The sequence below is a fragment of the Lolium rigidum genome, chromosome 7, assembly GCF_022539505.1.
Source record: "Lolium rigidum isolate FL_2022 chromosome 7, APGP_CSIRO_Lrig_0.1, whole genome shotgun sequence".
NCBI lineage: Eukaryota > Viridiplantae > Streptophyta > Magnoliopsida > Poales > Poaceae > Lolium > Lolium rigidum.
In genome coordinates, this window is record NC_061514.1 from 253929689 (window position 1) to 253948189 (window position 18501).

The 18501-nt window shown below is 42.9% G+C and overlaps 4 long non-coding RNA genes across 5 annotated transcripts; all 4 read right to left on the reverse strand.

The window, feature by feature from the left end:
- Nucleotides 1-707: 707 nt before the first annotated feature.
- Nucleotides 708-8635, reverse strand: LOC124669580. Of its 2 annotated transcripts, none has more exons than XR_006992246.1 (6): nucleotides 8374-8635; nucleotides 5576-5727; nucleotides 4891-5071; nucleotides 2496-2573; nucleotides 1570-1691; nucleotides 708-1008 (listed from the first exon to the last, which is right to left on the reverse strand). It is a non-coding gene; the product is annotated as an uncharacterized LOC124669580 (long non-coding RNA). The 2 variants fall into 2 exon arrangements; XR_006992245.1 differs by lacking the exon at nucleotides 8374-8635 and adding an exon at nucleotides 5969-6104.
- A 902-nt stretch (nucleotides 8636-9537) lies between these two features.
- LOC124669586 lies at nucleotides 9538-10118 on the reverse strand. Its single transcript, XR_006992253.1, has 3 exons — nucleotides 10083-10118; nucleotides 9745-9994; nucleotides 9538-9635 (listed from the first exon to the last, which is right to left on the reverse strand). It is a non-coding gene; the product is annotated as an uncharacterized LOC124669586 (long non-coding RNA).
- Nucleotides 10119-12061: 1943 nt separating this feature from the next.
- On the reverse strand, nucleotides 12062-12633 carry LOC124669585. The gene is made up of 3 exons (XR_006992252.1): nucleotides 12547-12633; nucleotides 12209-12458; nucleotides 12062-12099 (listed from the first exon to the last, which is right to left on the reverse strand). It is a non-coding gene; the product is annotated as an uncharacterized LOC124669585 (long non-coding RNA).
- A 1576-nt stretch (nucleotides 12634-14209) lies between these two features.
- Nucleotides 14210-14911, reverse strand: LOC124669582. The gene is made up of 3 exons (XR_006992249.1): nucleotides 14669-14911; nucleotides 14450-14558; nucleotides 14210-14275 (listed from the first exon to the last, which is right to left on the reverse strand). It is a non-coding gene; the product is annotated as an uncharacterized LOC124669582 (long non-coding RNA).
- Nucleotides 14912-18501: the final 3590 nt, after the last annotated feature.

An 18501-nucleotide genomic window follows, 5' to 3' on the forward strand; every position in this document is an offset into this window, starting at 1 on the left:
TAGAGGACGACTCTTATTGCACATAGAGGCAAGATGTGGCCAGCGTTGGACGGACTACATTCAATTTACACACATATATATATGCTGATTCACATAGAGAGAACCGAGGGATATAATGTCCAAGATTCATTAGGAAGTTGTTTATCAGACAAAATATATACGCTTTGTTTTTATCTTTTGATGGGATTCGCTCGTTCATGAATAATCAACTCGTATGAAAAGATGCTTCTTATGGAAATTCAGTTCGGCTCCTTCTCAACAATTTTCAATAACTATGCGATGTTTATCGACTATGGCGTCATGGTCCTTTTTTTTTACCAGGGCGTCATGGTCCTCGTTCTCCCTGATGAAACAATCTGGTACATATAAGCGTCATGTCCGTGCATCTCAGCCAAGCAACTGCTCACGTGCTGATGCATTTCAGCAAGAAACCATGTTGTTTAGGTACGTACTACGAAATTACCACAGCCGCATTATGCATGTGTAGGTGAAAGTGAACTTCCAAAATAACTAGGCTTCGCCAAATTATTTTCTTGTGCTGTTTACAAGGACGTCAAGAACAATGATAGTTCAATCATTCTCATTTAGAAGAAGAAAAAAGTAACAGTTTGCCCAAGTAATAATCAACAAAAGTATAAAATTAGTAATTTTGGCATGAGCTTTGATGTTTTCAGGACTTCCCAGATCACAAAACAATTAAAATAATGTACTTCACAAACTACACAAGTGCAACAGCACACCTCAGGTGGGATTTAACCATACCAGAGGTCGAATTAAACAGAAATCACAGACAGTAAACTACCAACACCAACGAAAGCTGATGCACAGCTCAAAAGTTTCCGCGATCATGGGATGGTTACATACAACACATAAATGCCACAACCACGCGGTTATCGAATGTGAAACCTTGGCTGCTCACACACCGCAATCATCAAGCTTCCAAGTGATGCATCACGCTGCGGGCAGCAGCTATAGGTTCCACCAAACTTACCCTGGTTGTCATCCTCACTGTCCTTGCACAGAAATAAAACAAGATTGTCAGCTCTAGAGAAAATACATAGCATTTGTGCCTTTGCGTGGTTCCAACTACACACAGAGACAAATAACAGCTAAAGAACTGAAAAGACTAGCCACACATTGGAATTTATCATAGACCAAACACAAAAGCCATCGATCCATCTTAGCTAGCTGCAATTGTACCAGATTAGTGGAGTGAAATGGTTGCAGCGATTTTGCGCAGTTCCAAGTCAAATTCAGAGGAAAATCGATCTACTATTGTACCGAATTTTACAAAAAAAAAATTGGCCAGCAACTTGCTAGACCAGCCGGACATCAATCTGAAAATTCACTACACAACACACAGAGCTAGATATCAAACTGTGTTCAGGCGCAACATTGCAGCAACCTAGAACTTCCTGGAAGTCACTAGGAGAAAAGTCTTTCACCAACCTTGTACCGAAACTTAACTATAAAACAATGATAACCGTAGCCCCAGGTATATAACGTCACACAATGCAAATATGTCATACTAGAATCCAGCGCCAGAATCCAGGAGAAGCAGCAGTTCACCTAAACCATCAAGATGATGAAGAGGCCACTGTGACTGTGGTTGAGGCGTGGTGAACTCAATGCAGCAAGTAGTCGAAGCCAAATGTCCACCACAGACAGCACATCACCAGGTCTTGTAGGAGCTGCCAGTTACAAAAATTGAGGACATGAAGAAAATTGTAGAGTGGCCAGTTAGGCATACAAGAACTGGTTTCATTAGGACACACAGAAAACAGAGTTAGACAAGAATGGTATGCACAAATGTCTGAAACAGTAGTTAATTGGTTTCCTTTCTTGAAACTTGAGTTTGAGGTACAACCAGTATACTGACTACTATTCTCGTTTTGCTTATTGACGAACTTCGAATATACATGGTTCAGTTTAACAAGTATTTTTATATCATGAATGGGATTCTGGCAGAGATATCCATACAAACAAGGTAAATGTACGCCTATCAAGAAAAAACACTAGTGGTTAGTGCTAATAACTCAGGATCTCTCCCTCCTTCCAAATGGGTTTGCCGTTTCTCTGGACTAGGCATCAGAGGCACACATAGCAGTGAACAAAGCAACTATGGTTGGCATCAGAGGCACACAGAGCTAGAACGGAAATTGTCTATAAGTAATTCAATTCCAAAGTACACGATGAAATCAAATCCACGCAAAGTACAGATAAGCCAATAGCCATATAAATGAAACAATGAGCGATTCATTCGGTGCAAGGGTTCAAGATACTACACGTGTTAGAACTACCATTGGTTAAAAAAATAACTAACCTTCACATGGTAGAATGTTAAATCAATGAATAATTTGACTAGCCTTACTGCAGTGATAGAGTAATTGCGCAAACTACACAGACGCAAAACAAAAAGATTAAAATAACAAGCTTTGATGTTCATACAAAACTCATGTATGTTTTCATGGCCAAGAATTAAGGCAGAAACTCACTTACAAACCCCAAGTCACTTCTTTGATGTTCTTCATATCTGAACAAATATTCTCAAGCTTCAGTATTGCGCTAGCAACCTGAATTGAAAGAAAACATGAGAGCAAACATCATCTCCTGCTAGGGACTGAATCATTAAATAAACTTTTCTTTCGACAAAACGAAAAGGACCTTTGCGTCTCATTTCATTGAAAAGATGAGATGTTTACAAGCCTCCTAGGAGGTGGTTTACAGGTATAAAAAATAAACCCTCTCAATGTACAATGTTAATCACACTAATGATGGGAAGTCTTTCTTGCATGACAAAATAACCTCTCAATGTTTACATACTCATCGATGGAGATTGAAAAATTAAAAATTCTAGATGTTTACCGACAATAAAGGGCGATTTAACTTTAGCACTTTAATTCTGGGCATGATAGTATCCATACAGCCAAGCTACTCCTCATGTTATTGGCAGCACCAAAATTGTACACCATCAGCTTATATTCTGCCTCTAGTGTATTTTTTTTCAAGAAAACGCAAAAGAATTTGCGTTTCATTTCATTGAACAGAAAGAAGACATCAAGGGTACAACCTCCACCGGAGGGACACACACAACACATGCACGCAAACACGCACGCACACACACACACACACACACACACACACACACACACACACACACACACACACACACACACACACACACACACACACACACATGACCGTCCTCGCCAAGTGACTACAGCTAGGTGATGAGGTGCCTCCAACTTCAGACCGCCACGAAATAAGGTCTCGCCCAGCCTTGCCTCCAGCCAAGAATGGCGAGGCATCGAGACTCGGAGCAGCAGGGTCACGTCACAGCCATCGTCAGACACCTCCAGGGATGACCACAACTCCATGACAGCCCAGGCCAACGTACCTTGCACCCATGTGCCAAAAGAGAGTCGGCGGGTGAAAGGCAAGGCGGACCTGGGTTTCCCCTTGTGCTCGAGGAGGGAGTCCAGTTAGGGTCATGGCAACACCTCCAAGAAGGTGACGACACCCTCAGGCGTCGCTGTTGACAGCGCATGCCATCGCCGCGTGGGGATTTTGCCCCGACCCATGGACAAGGACCCCGCTGACCGCCGAAGCTGGGGTAGCCCAGGGACGGCGAAGTAGGTCGCTTGAGAGACCAACTACACAGGGGGCGTACAGCTGTCGAAGTGGGGGAAGCACCGGCCAACAGTCCAGCCATCGCCTGGAGCGCATCGAGTAGGGTGGCGCTGTCCAGAGAAGCCACCTACATGCGTCGCTGCCGACTATGGCCGCCCACACGCTAGCCGGCCCGCATCATCCACCGCCGGGATCTGATGGGGCGCAGCAAAGCCGCTGCTCGCATGCTGGCCCACACGTCGTCCTCCATCAGCGAAGGCCAGGAAGTGTGGAAGGAGGGAGACTTGAGGGGTTTGGGCGAAGGGGTGACGCAGGGCCGCTCAAGCCCACGGAGGCCCAGATCTGGGCACCCACACATCCGTCGCGCGCCGCCACCACCGATGCACCACACACGCCGCGCAACCATCGCTTCTCGACCTCACCGTGCAGGCAGAAGCCTGCAACTCCACCACGCGCCCCTGCCACGCCGCCACATCGTGAACCAGCACGCCGGCCAACAGAGCCGGGGCCCCGCCGCTGCCGTCCGTCTGGTGAGGGCTTTGCCCGCCAGGATCCTCCGGTGGCAGAGGAGCTGGGGGTGGCTAGGGTTTTCACCGTCCGAGTTGCCCCTTGGGAGCAGCGCGGGGGGCTGGGAGGGTAGAAAGAGCCTCTAGTGTATGTTACAGATTGCAATTTTTTTGGAGTGAAAATAGTAGGGAAGGTCATTGATTTGCAGCTTAATGATACAAGTTCTTTTATATAACCTCACTGTCCATCTTGGTTTAGTTAAATAGTTAATATACAAGATTACAGAAGAAAATGAGGATGACGTTGATTGTATGACAATGTTTTGCCATCAAGGCCGTTACTACTTTGTTTTAATCCATGATAATGTGTGATCCATCTATTAATCCAACGCAGCAGACCCAATGAGAAAATAATGCAAATAATATGAAGAAAAAAACATATTTTCAAGATGCAACCTGGTACCAACTCTGCCGAATTCTGAGTGCACGAATATCATCTATCAAAGGAAAAAAACAGTGACACAAAAGAGATTCTTTGTATTTTTTCAAACTGAGTGCGTATTGTTTGATCATGTTCCTTATCACAAGATAGAGGTATTATTGTCCCAAATGAAGCACCAACAAACCATCCAAGTTCCAACTGAATAGAAGGTTAAGCACAAACAAACCTAGTAAAGGCAGAGCATTATATATTTGCCTTCAAAACTGTTTGATGTAGATAGTATGCTCAAAACATGCAGGTCCTTGCTCTTACCCATTCACTGTATCCCCCCGACAATGATAGGATGAGCCAGGCTGTTGGGGTGTCGTGTCGCTGCTCCGAGGGGGCGGCGCTGGTTGTTAGTTGTTTCCGATTGTTGCGATGAGTTGTCCAGGTAAAATAAACCTCCAGATTAACTGGATTGAGCAGGTGGTGCTTCTCCAGTAGCTTTGTCCTGGTACATTGTCATGATGAGCTATTAAAGTTGCATACAAAACTGGAATTTAGTTTATGGTGTTAAATATGGTTTCCTCAAAGCCAACTAATAGCATTTAGTTTGTGTAACATTTTCTTTCTTTAGATCACACGGGCATAAATCAATACAATAGATTTCCGCATAGTCATTTACAACCTACAGCCATATAATATCAGGAAGCTAGTTGAAGAAAACAAGAATGAGGAGGGAAGCACGATGGCACTTATGTCAAGAGGTAGACATAACAAGACTAAACATATTATATGCTTTGGTCGGCATTTACTGATAGGAGAATACATCATGACAGAGCCGCTCAATGGCACTTATGCCAAGAGGTAGACAGAAGCAAGACTAAACATATTATATGCTTCGGTCGGTATTTGCTGATAGGAGAATACATTATTACAGAGCCGCTCAATGTTGGAAATCAACATCTAGTTAATCAGAGTTCAAAGTGGCTTTCATAAGCTACAGGAAACTTACCATTCCACAATTGATCATTACTCCCAAAAAGGGAGAAGCAGATAGCTAGATGGCGAGACTACGGCATGTTTCTGTTGCCCCTAGGATCTCCAGCTTCTAAGTCGTACAGCTACTGGTCCCAGCTTGCCAGCCATTTAGTCCTCCTCCTTGCCCTTGAAGAACAACTCATGGTAAGTACATCACACTCTGTTCCTATCTATTCTGTAACCAGAATTAGCACAGCCAAAGACGAAAACACACATCTATCTACAACGGGATAGCAAAGAACTGAGCAGAGGTTGTTGGTGAGGGACTGCAGTGCAGATCACTATTTTTTCAGCAAATACATCCACGGATATCGACAAGAACAGCAAGTCACTAAACATGGAGGATGAATGAGATTATTCAACTTACTCCAGCGATGGAAGGGCTGCTGTCTTCACTAAATGGGGGTGTGTGACAGCGGTGCCGAATATGATCGTTGGCCTCTCGCTGACCAAAGGGATGCACCTTGACACTGCATCAGGCAGCACAGTGTTCCTTCCCCAAACGTTTGAGAAAAGAAGTTTGTCTTAGACTCGGCAACTGAAGAAAATGCACAAAACACAACAAGAACACCAACCTTAACATTTATCTTCAGACCAAGGTTTGCGAGCATCTGTTTGTTCATCTTAAATACTTGCTTGGTCAAACAGCACTGGGAGATCATCCCAATGTCGATCTCGCAAACACGCTTCAAGTCATAGATACCAGAAGGGTATGAGCATCCATTTGGCTTAAACATTCAGTCTAGCAGTGTACAGAAATCAATGTGATTGAAAGATCACATACCATAAAGTGAGATGTTGTTAGCAGAAGTATTTCAATAAGCAACTTGAGCTCCTTGTGCTGCGGTCCAAGTATGGTCATCGCATCATGGAACCTGGCTTCGCAGATTGCTCCACCTGACCACGACGCACGTACTTAGCCGGTTGAACCTGCTCCAGAGCAAAGTCCTATAATAGATAGTAAAATTGTTAAGTACAATGGAAAAAAAACGTGGCATGTACAATGTGCAAGAATCATTCCAGGGGTACTTGCCATTCCTGAGGCCTGGCACATGCGAGCAAGTTCACAGCCAGAACCCAGTGGCAACGCTGTCCTGCACGTTTCGGAAAAAATTTACACATCTAGCTCCTGACTCTACCGCCGCTGACCATTTTGTACATCTGAAAATGAACAGAAAGACTTGAGATAAAGTAAACAATGGCCATATATTTGATGTAGATATAACTTGGCCAATGTTGTGGCATTGATGCAGCACTTTGATGTAGTAGTATTATTACATTGTTCATCATATTCCATTGGCCAACTCTAGGCAAGCAATCCTTCTCTCTACCGGTCTCGTTGTACTTAAGCTGCATGGATATAAACAAAAGGAGGAGTCATTGAAGGCGTTACAGCCACTTATGCGGTATGTTTAAGCATAGCAATTTTACAAAACAGGATCAGTAGCAGAGAAGGGATAAGGCCACAAGATTGAGAATTTTCAGACGTTGTGTCAGCAAGATTCAGGTTCTACTTACCCAAGGAGCAGGTAAAACCCATGCCTCGACCAACGCCCGATAATCACTGAACTTGATGCCAAACTCTGTTGCGTAAGGATCATTGTGATAAAGAGTTGTGGTTCACCATCTGTAGACACACAATATAAAATTGTGTTTTCCATAAGCATCTGATTGCTTACTTTCACATACAAGATGGTAACGGCCCAACAACACTATGGAAAGAAGAAATGCTATACCCGAAGTAGGTCACGCTCCTGATCATGCCGGCGCTGACATGTCTCCTCTAAAAGAGCTCTTATCTGACTCTAGATGCGCCTCTTGGCGTACCTCCGCCCCACCACTATTTTTGAGCCTCTTGATGGTGATGCTGGTCCAGATGGAGGAAGTCCTGGTCATCCAAGGCTTGGCAGCGAAACGGCGACAACTCGACTTTGCTGCGGAACTTGTGGGATAGGTGGTGTGAGCAGCCACGGAGGCCCTTCCGGCCTGCGGTGCCAAATCGGACATCATTTCAGCAAGTACAAAGACTAAATAGCAGGGCGGGATTGGGCGAGGCAAAAGACAGTACCTTTGGACGGCAATGTCGACGAGGTCCTGAATGGAAGTGACCGCGGTACGCCTGGCCTTCTCCACGACGCCCAAAATATATTCAGACCCTACAAGAAAGGAACCAGAAAGTCAAGACTCAATGGCAAAGGACATAAGAGGATACACGTATATTACAAAGTATAAAACTGTTTGCCAATACTATTCTTTGTCTGACCATTTTCAACTAATCTTCATCACAAGTTTGACTTCCTTAATTATGAAAGAATTATTGCAATCCAAAATAACAGTCCTGTTGTTTGTTTAAGATGTTTGTGGAAACAAAAACTTCATCATATAAAAGAATAGATTCTCATGTCAACAAAGTTATCTTTACATGTTGGAAACATTCGTAAACATCAAATATCATGATTCGATTCGTGATGATCATATCAGATTGATAAATACACATAGTAAAATGGACAAAAGGCAAGAGGAAACAAAATAACTTATTATGATGCCTTTCAAGTACAACATATATGTGATCAAGCTCAAAGTACGGAAGAATTCTTTGATTACAACTTTTATAACCGAATCTAGGAGGCCATAAATGCAATCAAACGCTACAGAGGTTGTTGGTGAGGGACTGCAGTGCAGATCACTGTTTTTTCAGCAAATACATCCACGGATATCGACAAGAACAGCAAGTCACTAAACATGGAGGATGAATGAGATTATTCAAATTACTCCAGCGATGGAAGGGCTGCTGTCTTCACTAAATAGGGGTGTGTGACAGCAGTGCCGAATATGATCGTTGGCCTCTCGCTGACCAAAGGGATGCACCTTGACACTGCATCAGGCAGCACAGTGTTCCTTCCCCAAACGTTTGAGAAAAGAAGGTTGTCTTAGACTCGGCAACTGAAGAAAATGCACAAAACACAACAAGAACACCAACCTTAACATTTATCTTCAGACCAAGGTTTGCGAGCATCTGTTTGTTCATCTTAAATACTTGCTTGGTCAAACAGCACTGGGGAGATCATCCCAATGTCGATCTCGCAAACACGCTTCAAGTCATAGATACCGTAAGGGTATGATCATCCATTTGGCTTAAACATTCAGTCTAGCAGTGTACAGAAATCAATGTGATTGAAAGATCACATACCATAAAGTGAGCCGTTGTTAGCAGAAGTATTTCAATAAGCAACTTGAGCTCCTTGTGCTGCGGTCCAAGTATGGTCATCACATCATGGAACCTGGCTTCGCGATTGCTCCACCCGACCACGACGCACGTACTTAGCCGGAAGAACCTGCTCCAGAGCAAAGTCCTATAATTGATAGTAAAATTGTTAAGTACAATGAAAAAAACGTGGCATTTACAATGTGCAAGAATCATTCCAGGGATACTTGCCATTCCTGAGGCCTGGCACACAAGCAAGTTCACTGCAGAATCCAGTGGCAACGCTGTCCTGCACGTTTCGGACAAAATTTACACACGTCCAGCTGCTGACTGTACCAAAGCTGACCATTTTGTACATAAGGAAAAATAAAAATGAACAGCAAGCCTTGATATAAAGTAAACAATGGCCATATATTTGATGTAGAAATAACTTGGGCAATGTTGTGGCATTGATGCAGCGTTTTGATGTAGTATTATTACCTTGTTCATCATATTCCATTGGCCAACTCTGCCAAGCAATCCTTCTCTCTACCGGTCTCATTGTACTTAAGTTGCGTGGATATAAACAAAAGGAGAAGTCATTAAAGATGTTACAGCCACTTATGAGGTATGTTTAAGCATATCAATTTCACAAAACAGGATCGATAGCGAGAGAAGGGATAAGGGCACAAGATCGAGAATTTTCGGACATTGTGTCGACAAGATTCAGGTTCTACTTACCCAAGTAGCGGGTAAACCCCATGCCTGGACCAACGCTCAATAATCATTGAACTTGATGCCAAACTCTGTTGCGTAAGTATCATCGTGATAAAGAGTTGTGGTTCACCATCTGTAGACACACAAAATAAAATTGTGTTTTCCATAAGCATCTGATTGCTTACTTTCACATACAGGACGGTAGCGGCCCAACAACACTATGAAAAGAAGAAATGCTATACCTGAAGTAGGTCATGCTCCAGAATCATGCCGGCCCTGACATGTCTCCTCCAAAAGAGCTCTTATCTTACTCTAGATGCGCCTCTTGGCGTACCTCCGCCCCACCACTATTTTGAGCCTCTTGATTGTGATGCTGGTCCGGATGGAGGAAGTCCTGCTCATCCAAGGCTTGGCCGAAAAATGGCGGCAACTCCACTTTGCTGCGGAACTCGTGGGATAGGTGGTGTGAGCAGCCACCGAGGACCTTCCGGCCTGTGGTGCCAAATCGGATGCCATTTCAGCAAGTACAGAGACCAAATAATTCGAGTGGGGCGGGATTGGGTGAGGCAAAAGACAGTACCGTTGGACCGCAATGTCGACGAGCTCATGAATGGCAAGTATCCACGGTACGCCTGACCTTCTCCATGACGCCCAAAACATATTCAGACCCTACAAGAAAGAAAGCAGAAAGTCAAGAATCAATGGCAAAGGACATAAGAGGATGCACGTATACTAAAGGTATAAAACAAGAGATAAATCTCTTGCCCTGTCAGTCACCGAAAAAAACTGTTTGTCAATACTATTCTTTGTCTGCCAACCATTTTCAACTAATCTTCATCACAAGTTTGACTTCCTTAATTATGAAAGAATTATTGCAATCCAAAATAGCAGTCCTGTTGTTTGTTTAAGATGTTTGTGGAAACAAAAACTTCATCATATAAAAGAATAGATTCTCATGTCAACAAAGTTATCTTTACATGTTGGAAACATTCGTAAACATCAAATATCATGATTCGATTCGTGATGATCATATCAGATTGATAAATACACATAGTAAAATGGACAAAAGGCAAGAGGAAACAAAATAACTTATTATGATGCCTTTCAAGTACAACATATATGTGATCAAGCTCAAAGTACAGAAGAATTCTTTGATTACAACTTTTATAACCGAATCTAGGAGGCCATAAATGCAATCAAACGCTACAGAGGTTGTTGGTGAGGGACTGCAGTGCAGATCACTGTTTTTTCAGCAAATACATCCACGGATATCGACAAGAACAGCCAAGTCACTAAACATGGAGGATGAATGAGATTATTCAACTTACTCTCGCGATGGAAGGGCTGCTTGTCTTCACTAAATAGGGGTGTGTGACAGCGAGTGCCGAATATGATCGTTGGCCTCTCGCTGACCAAAGGGATGCACCTTGACACTCGCATCGAGCAGCACGGTGTTCCTTCCCCAAACGTTTGAGAAAAGAAGGTTGTCTTAGACTCGGCAAGTCGAAGAAAATGCACAAAACACAACAAGAACACCAACCTTAACATTTATCTTCGGACCAAGGTTTGCGAGCATCTCGTTTGTTCATCTTAAATACTTGCTTGGTCAAACAAGACTCGGGAGATCATCCCAATGTTGATCTCGCAAACACGCTTCAAGTCATAGATACCGGAAGGGTATGATCATCCATTTGGCTTAAACATTCAGTCTAGCGAGTGTACGAGAAATCAATGTGATTGAAAGATCACATACCATAAAGTGAGCCGTTGTTAGCAGAAGTACTTCAATAAGCAACTTGACCTCCTTGTGCTGCGGTCCAAGTATGGTCATCACATCATGGAACCTGGCTTCGCAGATTGCTCCACCTGACCACGACGCACGTACTTAGCCGGAAGAACCTGCTCCAGAGCAAAGTCCTATAATTGATAGTAAAATTGTTAAGTACAATGAAAAAAACGTGGCATTTACAATGTGCAAGAATCATTCCAGGGATACTTGCCATTCCCGAGGCCCGGCACACAAGCAAGTTCACTGCAGAATCCGATGGCAACGCTGTCCCGCACGTTTCGGACAAAATTTACACACGTCCAGACTGTCGATCGTACCAAAGCTGACCATTTTGTACATAAGGAAAAATAAAAATGAACAGCAAGCCTTGATATAAAGTAAACAATGGCCATATATTTGATGTAGAAATAACTTGGGCAATGTTGTGGCATTGATGCAGCGTTTTGATGTAGTATTATTACCTTGTTCATCATATTCCATTGGCCAACTCTGCCAAGCAATCCTTCTCTCTACCGGTCTCATTGTACTTAAGTTGCGTGGATATAAACAAAAGGAGAAGTCATTAAAGATGTTACAGCCACTTATGAGGTATGTTTAAGCATATCAATTTCACAAAACAGGATCAGTAGCAGAGAAGGGATAAGGGCACAAGATCGAGAATTTTCAGACATTGTGTCAGCAAGATTCAGGTTCTACTTACCCAAGTAGCAAGTAAACCCCATGCCCGGACCAACGCTCAATAATCATTGAACTTGATGCCAAACTCGTTGCGTAAGTATCATCGTGATAAAGAGTTGTGGTTCACCATCTGTAGACACACAAAATAAAATTGTGTTTTCCATAAGCATCTGATTGCTTACTTTCACATACAGGACGGTAGCGGCCCAACAACACTATGAAAAGAAGAAATGCTATACCTGAAGTAGGTCATGCTCCAGAATCATGCCGGCCCTGACATGTCTCCTCCAAAAGAGCTCTTATCTTACTCTAGATGCGCCTCTTGGCGTACCTCCGCCCCACCACTATTTTGAGCCTCTTGATTGTGATGCTGGTCCGGATGGAGGAAGTCCTGCTCATCCAAGGCTTGGCCGAAAAATGGCGGCAACTCCACTTTGCTGCGGAACTCGTGGGATAGGTGGTGTGAGCAGCCACCGAGGACCTTCCGGCCTGTGGTGCCAAATCGGATGCCATTTCAGCAAGTACAGAGACCAAATAATTCGAGTGGGGCGGGATTGGGTGAGGCAAAAGACAGTACCGTTGGACCGCAATGTCGACGAGCTCATGAATGGCAGTATCCACGGTACGCCTGACCTTCTCCATGACGCCCAAAACATATTCAGACCCTACAAGAAAGAAAGCAGAAAGTCAAGAATCAATGGCAAAGGACATAAGAGGATGCACGTATACTAAAGGTATAAAACAAGAGATAAATCTGTTGTCCTGTCAGTCACCGAAAAAAACTGTTTGTCAATACTATTCTTTGTCTGCCAACCATTTTCAACTAATCTTCATCACAAGTTTGACTTCCTTAATTATGAAAGAATTATTGCAATCCAAAATAGCAGTCCTGTTGTTTGTTTAAGATGTTTGTGGAAACAAAAACTTCATCATATAAAAGAATAGATTCTCATGTCAACAAAGTTATCTTTACATGTTGGAAACATTCGTAAACATCAAATATCATGATTCGATTCGTGATGATCATATCAGATTGATAAATACACATAGTAAAATGGACAAAAGGCAAGAGGAAACAAAATAACTTATTATGATGCCTTTCAAGTACAACATATATGTGATCAAGCTCAAAGTACGGAAGAATTCTTTGATTACAACTTTTATAACCGAATCTAGGAGGCCATAAATGCAATCAAACGCTACAGAGGTTGTTGGTGAGGGACTGCAGTGCAGATCACTGTTTTTTCAGCAAATACATCCACGGATATCGACAAGAACAGCAAGTCACTAAACATGGAGGATGAATGAGATTATTCAACTTACTCTCGCGATGGAAGGGCTGCTGTCTTCACTAAATAGGGGTGTGTGACAGCAGTGCCGAATATGATCGTTGGCCTCTCGCTGACCAAAGGGATGCACCTTGACACTCGCATCAGGCAGCACAGTGTTCCTTCCCCAAACGTTTGAGAAAAGAAGGTTGTCTTAGACTCGGCAACTGAAGAAAATGCACAAAACACAACAAGAACACCAACCTTAACATTTATCTTCAGACCAAGGTATGCGAGCATCTGTTTGTTCATCTTAAATACTTGCTTGGTCAAACAGCACTGGGAGATCATCCCAATGTCGATCTCGCAAACACGCTTCAAGTCATAGATACCAGAAGGGTATGATCATCCATTTGGCTTAAACATTCAGTCTAGCAGTGTACAGAAATCAATGTGATTGAAAGATCACATACCATAAAGTGAGCCGTTGTTAGCAGAAGTATTTCAATAAGCAACTTGAGCTCCTTGTGCTGCGGTCCAAGTATGGTCATCACATCATGGAACCTGGCTTCGCAGATTGCTCCACCTGACCACGACGCACGTACTTAGCCGGAAGAACCTGCTCCAGAGCAAAGTCCTATAATTGATAGTAAAATTGTTAAGTACAATGAAAAAAAACGTGGCATTTACAATGTGCAAGAATCATTCCAGGGATACTTGCCATTCCTGAGGCCTGGCACACAAGCAAGTTCACTGCAGAATCCAGTGGCAACGCTTGTCACCGCACGTTTCGGACAAAATTTACACACGTCCAGCTGCTTGACTGTACCAAAGCTGACCATTTTGTACATAAGAAAAAATAAAAATGAACAGCAAGCCTTGATATAAAGTAAACAATGGCCATATATTTGATGTAGAAATAACTTGGGCAATGCTGTGGCATTGATGCAGCGTTTTGATGTAGTATTATTACCTTGTTCATCATATTCCATTGGCCAACTCTGCCAAGCAATCCTTCTCTCTACCGGTCTCATTGTACTTAAGTTGCGTGGATATAAACAAAAGGAGAAGTCATTAAAGATGTTACAGCCACTTATGAGGTATGTTTAAGCATATCAATTTCACAAAACAGGATCAGTAGCAGAGAAGGGATAAGGGCACAAGATCGAGAATTTTCAGACATTGTGTCAGCAAGATTCAGGTTCTACTTACCCAAGTAGCAGGTAAACCCCATGCCTGGACCAACGCTCAATAATCATTGAACTTGATGCCAAACTCTGTTGCGTAAGTATCATCGTGATAAAGAGTTGTGGTTCACCATCTGTAGACACACAAAATAAAATTGTGTTTTCCATAAGCATCTGATTGCTTACTTTCACATACTGGGACGGTAGCGGCCCAACAACACTATGAAAAGAAGAAATGCTATACCTGAAGTAGGTCATGCTCCAGAATCATGCCGGCCCTGACATGTCTCCTCCAAAAGAGCTCTTATCTTACTCTAGATGCGCCTCTTGGCGTACCTCCGCCCCACCACTATTTTGAGCCTCTTGATTGTGATGCTGGTCCGGATGGAGGAAGTCCTGCTCATCCAAGGCTTGGCCGAAAAATGGCGGCAACTCCACTTTGCTGCGGAACTCGTGGGATAGGTGGTGTGAGCAGCCACCGAGGACCTTCCGGCCTGTGGTGCCAAATCGGATGCCATTTCAGCAAGTACAGAGACCAAATAATTCGAGTGGGGCGGGATTGGGTGAGGCAAAAGACGATACCGTTGGACCGCAATGTCGACGAGCTCATGAATGGCGATATCCACGGTACGCCTGACCTTCTCCATGACGCCCAAAACATATTCAGACCCTACAAGAAAGAAAGCAGAAAGTCAAGAATCAATGGCAAAGGACATAAGAGGATGCACGTATACTAAAGGTATAAAACAAGAGATAAATCTGTTGTCCTGTCGATCCACCGAAAAAAACTGTTTGTCAATACTATTCTTTGTCACGCCAACCATTTTCAACTAATCTTCATCACAAGTTTGACTTCCTTAATTATGAAAGAATTATTGCAATCCAAAATAGCAGATCCTGTTGTTTGTTTAAGATGTTTGTGGAAACAAAAACTTCATCATATAAAAGAATAGATTCTCATGTCAACAAAGTTATCTTTACATGTTGGAAACATTCGTAAACATCAAATATCATGATTCGATTCGTGATGATCATATCAGATTGATAAATACACATAGTAAAATGGACAAAAGGCAAGAGGAAACAAAATAACTTATTATGATGCCTTTCAAGTACAACATATATGTGATCAAGCTCAAAGTACGGAAGAATTCTTTGATTACAACTTTTATAACCGAATCTAGGAGGCCATAAATGCAATCAAACGCTACGAGAGGTTGTTGGTGAGGGACTGCAAGTGCGAGATCACTGTTTTTTCAGCAAATACATCCACGGATATCGACAAGAACAGACAAGTCACTAAACATGGAGGATGAATGAGATTATTCAACTTACTCTCGCGATGGAAGGGCTGCTGTCTTCACTAAATAGGGGTGTGTGACAGCAGTGCCGAATATGATCGTTGGCCTCTCGCTGACCAAAGGGATGCACCTTGACACTGCATCAGGCAGCACAGTGTTCCTTCCCCAAACGTTTGAGAAAAGAAGGTTGTCTTAGACTCGGCAACTGAAGAAAATGCACAAAACACAACAAGAACACCAACCTTAACATTTATCTTCAGACCAAGGTATGCGAGCATCTGTTTGTTCATCTTAAATACTTGCTTGGTCAAACAGCACTGGGAGATCATCCCAATGTCGATCTCGCAAACACGCTTCAAGTCATAGATACCAGAAGGGTATGATCATCCATTTGGCTTAAACATTCAGTCTAGCAGTGTACAGAAATCAATGTGATTGAAAGATCACATACCATAAAGTGAGCCGTTGTTAGCAGAAGTATTTCAATAAGCAACTTGAGCTCCTTGTGCTGCGGTCCAAGTATGGTCATCACATCATGGAACCTGGCTTCGCAGATTGCTCCACCTGACCACGACGCACGTACTTAGCCGGAAGAACCTGCTCCAGAGCAAAGTCCTATAATTGATAGTAAAATTGTTAAGTACAATGAAAAAAAACGTGGCATTTACAATGTGCAAGAATCATTCCAGGGATACTTGCCATTCCTGAGGCCTGGCACACAAGCAAGTTCACTGCAGAATCCAGTGGCAACGCTGTCCTGCACGTTTCGGACAAAATTTACACACGTCCAGCTGCTGACTGTACCAAAGCTGACCATTTTGTACATAAGAAAAAATAAAAATGAACAGCAAGCCTTGATATAAAGTAAACAATGGCCATATATTTGATGTAGAAATAACTTGGGCAATGCTGTGGCATTGATGCAGCGTTTTGATGTAGTATTATTACCTTGTTCATCATATTCCATTGGCCAACTCTGCCAAGCAATCCTTCTCTCTACCGGTCTCATTGTACTTAAGTTGCGTGGATATAAACAAAAGGAGAAGTCATTAAAGATGTTACAGCCACTTATGAGGTATGTTTAAGCATATCAATTTCACAAAACAGGATCGAGTAGCGAGAGAAGGGATAAGGGCACAAGATCGAGAATTTTCAGACATTGTGTCGACAAGATTCGAGGTTCTACTTACCCAAGTAGCGGGTAAACCCCATGCACTGGACCAACGCTCAATAATCATTGAACTTGATGCCAAACTCTGTTGCGTAAGTATCATCGTGATAAAGAGTTGTGGTTCACCATCTGTAGACACACAAAATAAAATTGTGTTTTCCATAAGCATCTGATTGCTTACTTTCACATACGAGACGGTAGCGGCCCAACAACACTATGAAAAGAAGAAATGCTATACCCGAAGTAGGTCATGCTCCGAGAATCATGCCGGCCTCGACATGTCTCCTCCAAAAGAGCTCTTATCTTACTCTAGATGCGCCTCTTGGCGTACCTCCGCCCCACCACTATTTTGAGCCTCTTGATTGTGATGCTTTGGTCCGGATGGAGGAAGTCCTGCTCATCCAAGGCTTGGCCGAAAAATGGCGGCAACTCCACTTTGCTTGCGGAACTCGTGGGATAGGTGGTGTGAGCAGCCACCGAGGACCTTCCGGCTGTGGTGCCAAATCGGATGCCATTTCAGCAAGTACAGAGACCAAATAATTCGAGTGGGGCGGGATTGGGTGAGGCAAAAGACGAGTACCGTTGGACCGCAATGTCGACGAGCTCATGAATGGCGATATCCACGGTACGCCGACCTTCTCCATGACGCCCAAAACATATTCAGACCCTACAAGAAAGAAAGCGAGAAAGTCAAGAATCAATGGCAAAGGACATAAGAGGATGCACGTATACTAAAGGTATAAAACAAGAGATAAATCTCTTGCCACATCGATCACCGAAAAAACTGTTTGTCAATACTATTCTTTGTCGCCAACCATTTTCAACTAATCTTCATCACAAGTTTGACTTCCTTAATTATGAAAGAATTATTGCAATCCAAAATAACAGTCATGTTGTTTGTTTAAGATGTTTGTGGAAACAAAAACTTCATCATATAAAAGAATAGATTCTCATGTCAACAAAGTTATCTTTACATGTTGGAAACATTCGTAAACATCAAATATCATGATTCGATTCGTGATGATCATATCAGATTGATAAATACACATAGTAAAATGGACAAAGGCAAGAGGAAACCAAATAACTTATTATGATGCCTTTCAAGTACAACATATATGTGATCAAGCTCAAAGTACAGAAGAATTCTTTGATTACAACTTTTATAACCGAATCTAGGAGGCCATAAATGCAATCAAACGCTACGAGAGGTTGTTGGTGAGGGACTGCAGGTGCGAGATCACTGTTTTTTCAGCAAATACATCCACGGATATCGACAAGAACAGAGCAAGTCACTAAACATGGAGGATGAATGAGATTATTCAACTTACTCTCGCGATGGAAGGGCTGCTGTCTTCACTAAATAGGGGTGTGTGACAGCAGTGCCGAATATGATCGTTGGCCTCTCGCTGACCAAAGGGATGCACCTTGACACTGCATCAGGCAGCACAGTGTTCCTTCCCCAAACGTTTGAGAAAAGAAGGTTGTCTTAGACTCGGCAACTGAAGAAAATGCACAAAACACAACAAGAACACCAACCTTAACATTTATCTTCAGACCAAGGTTTGCGAGCATCTGTTTGTTCATCTTAAATACTTGCTTGGTCAA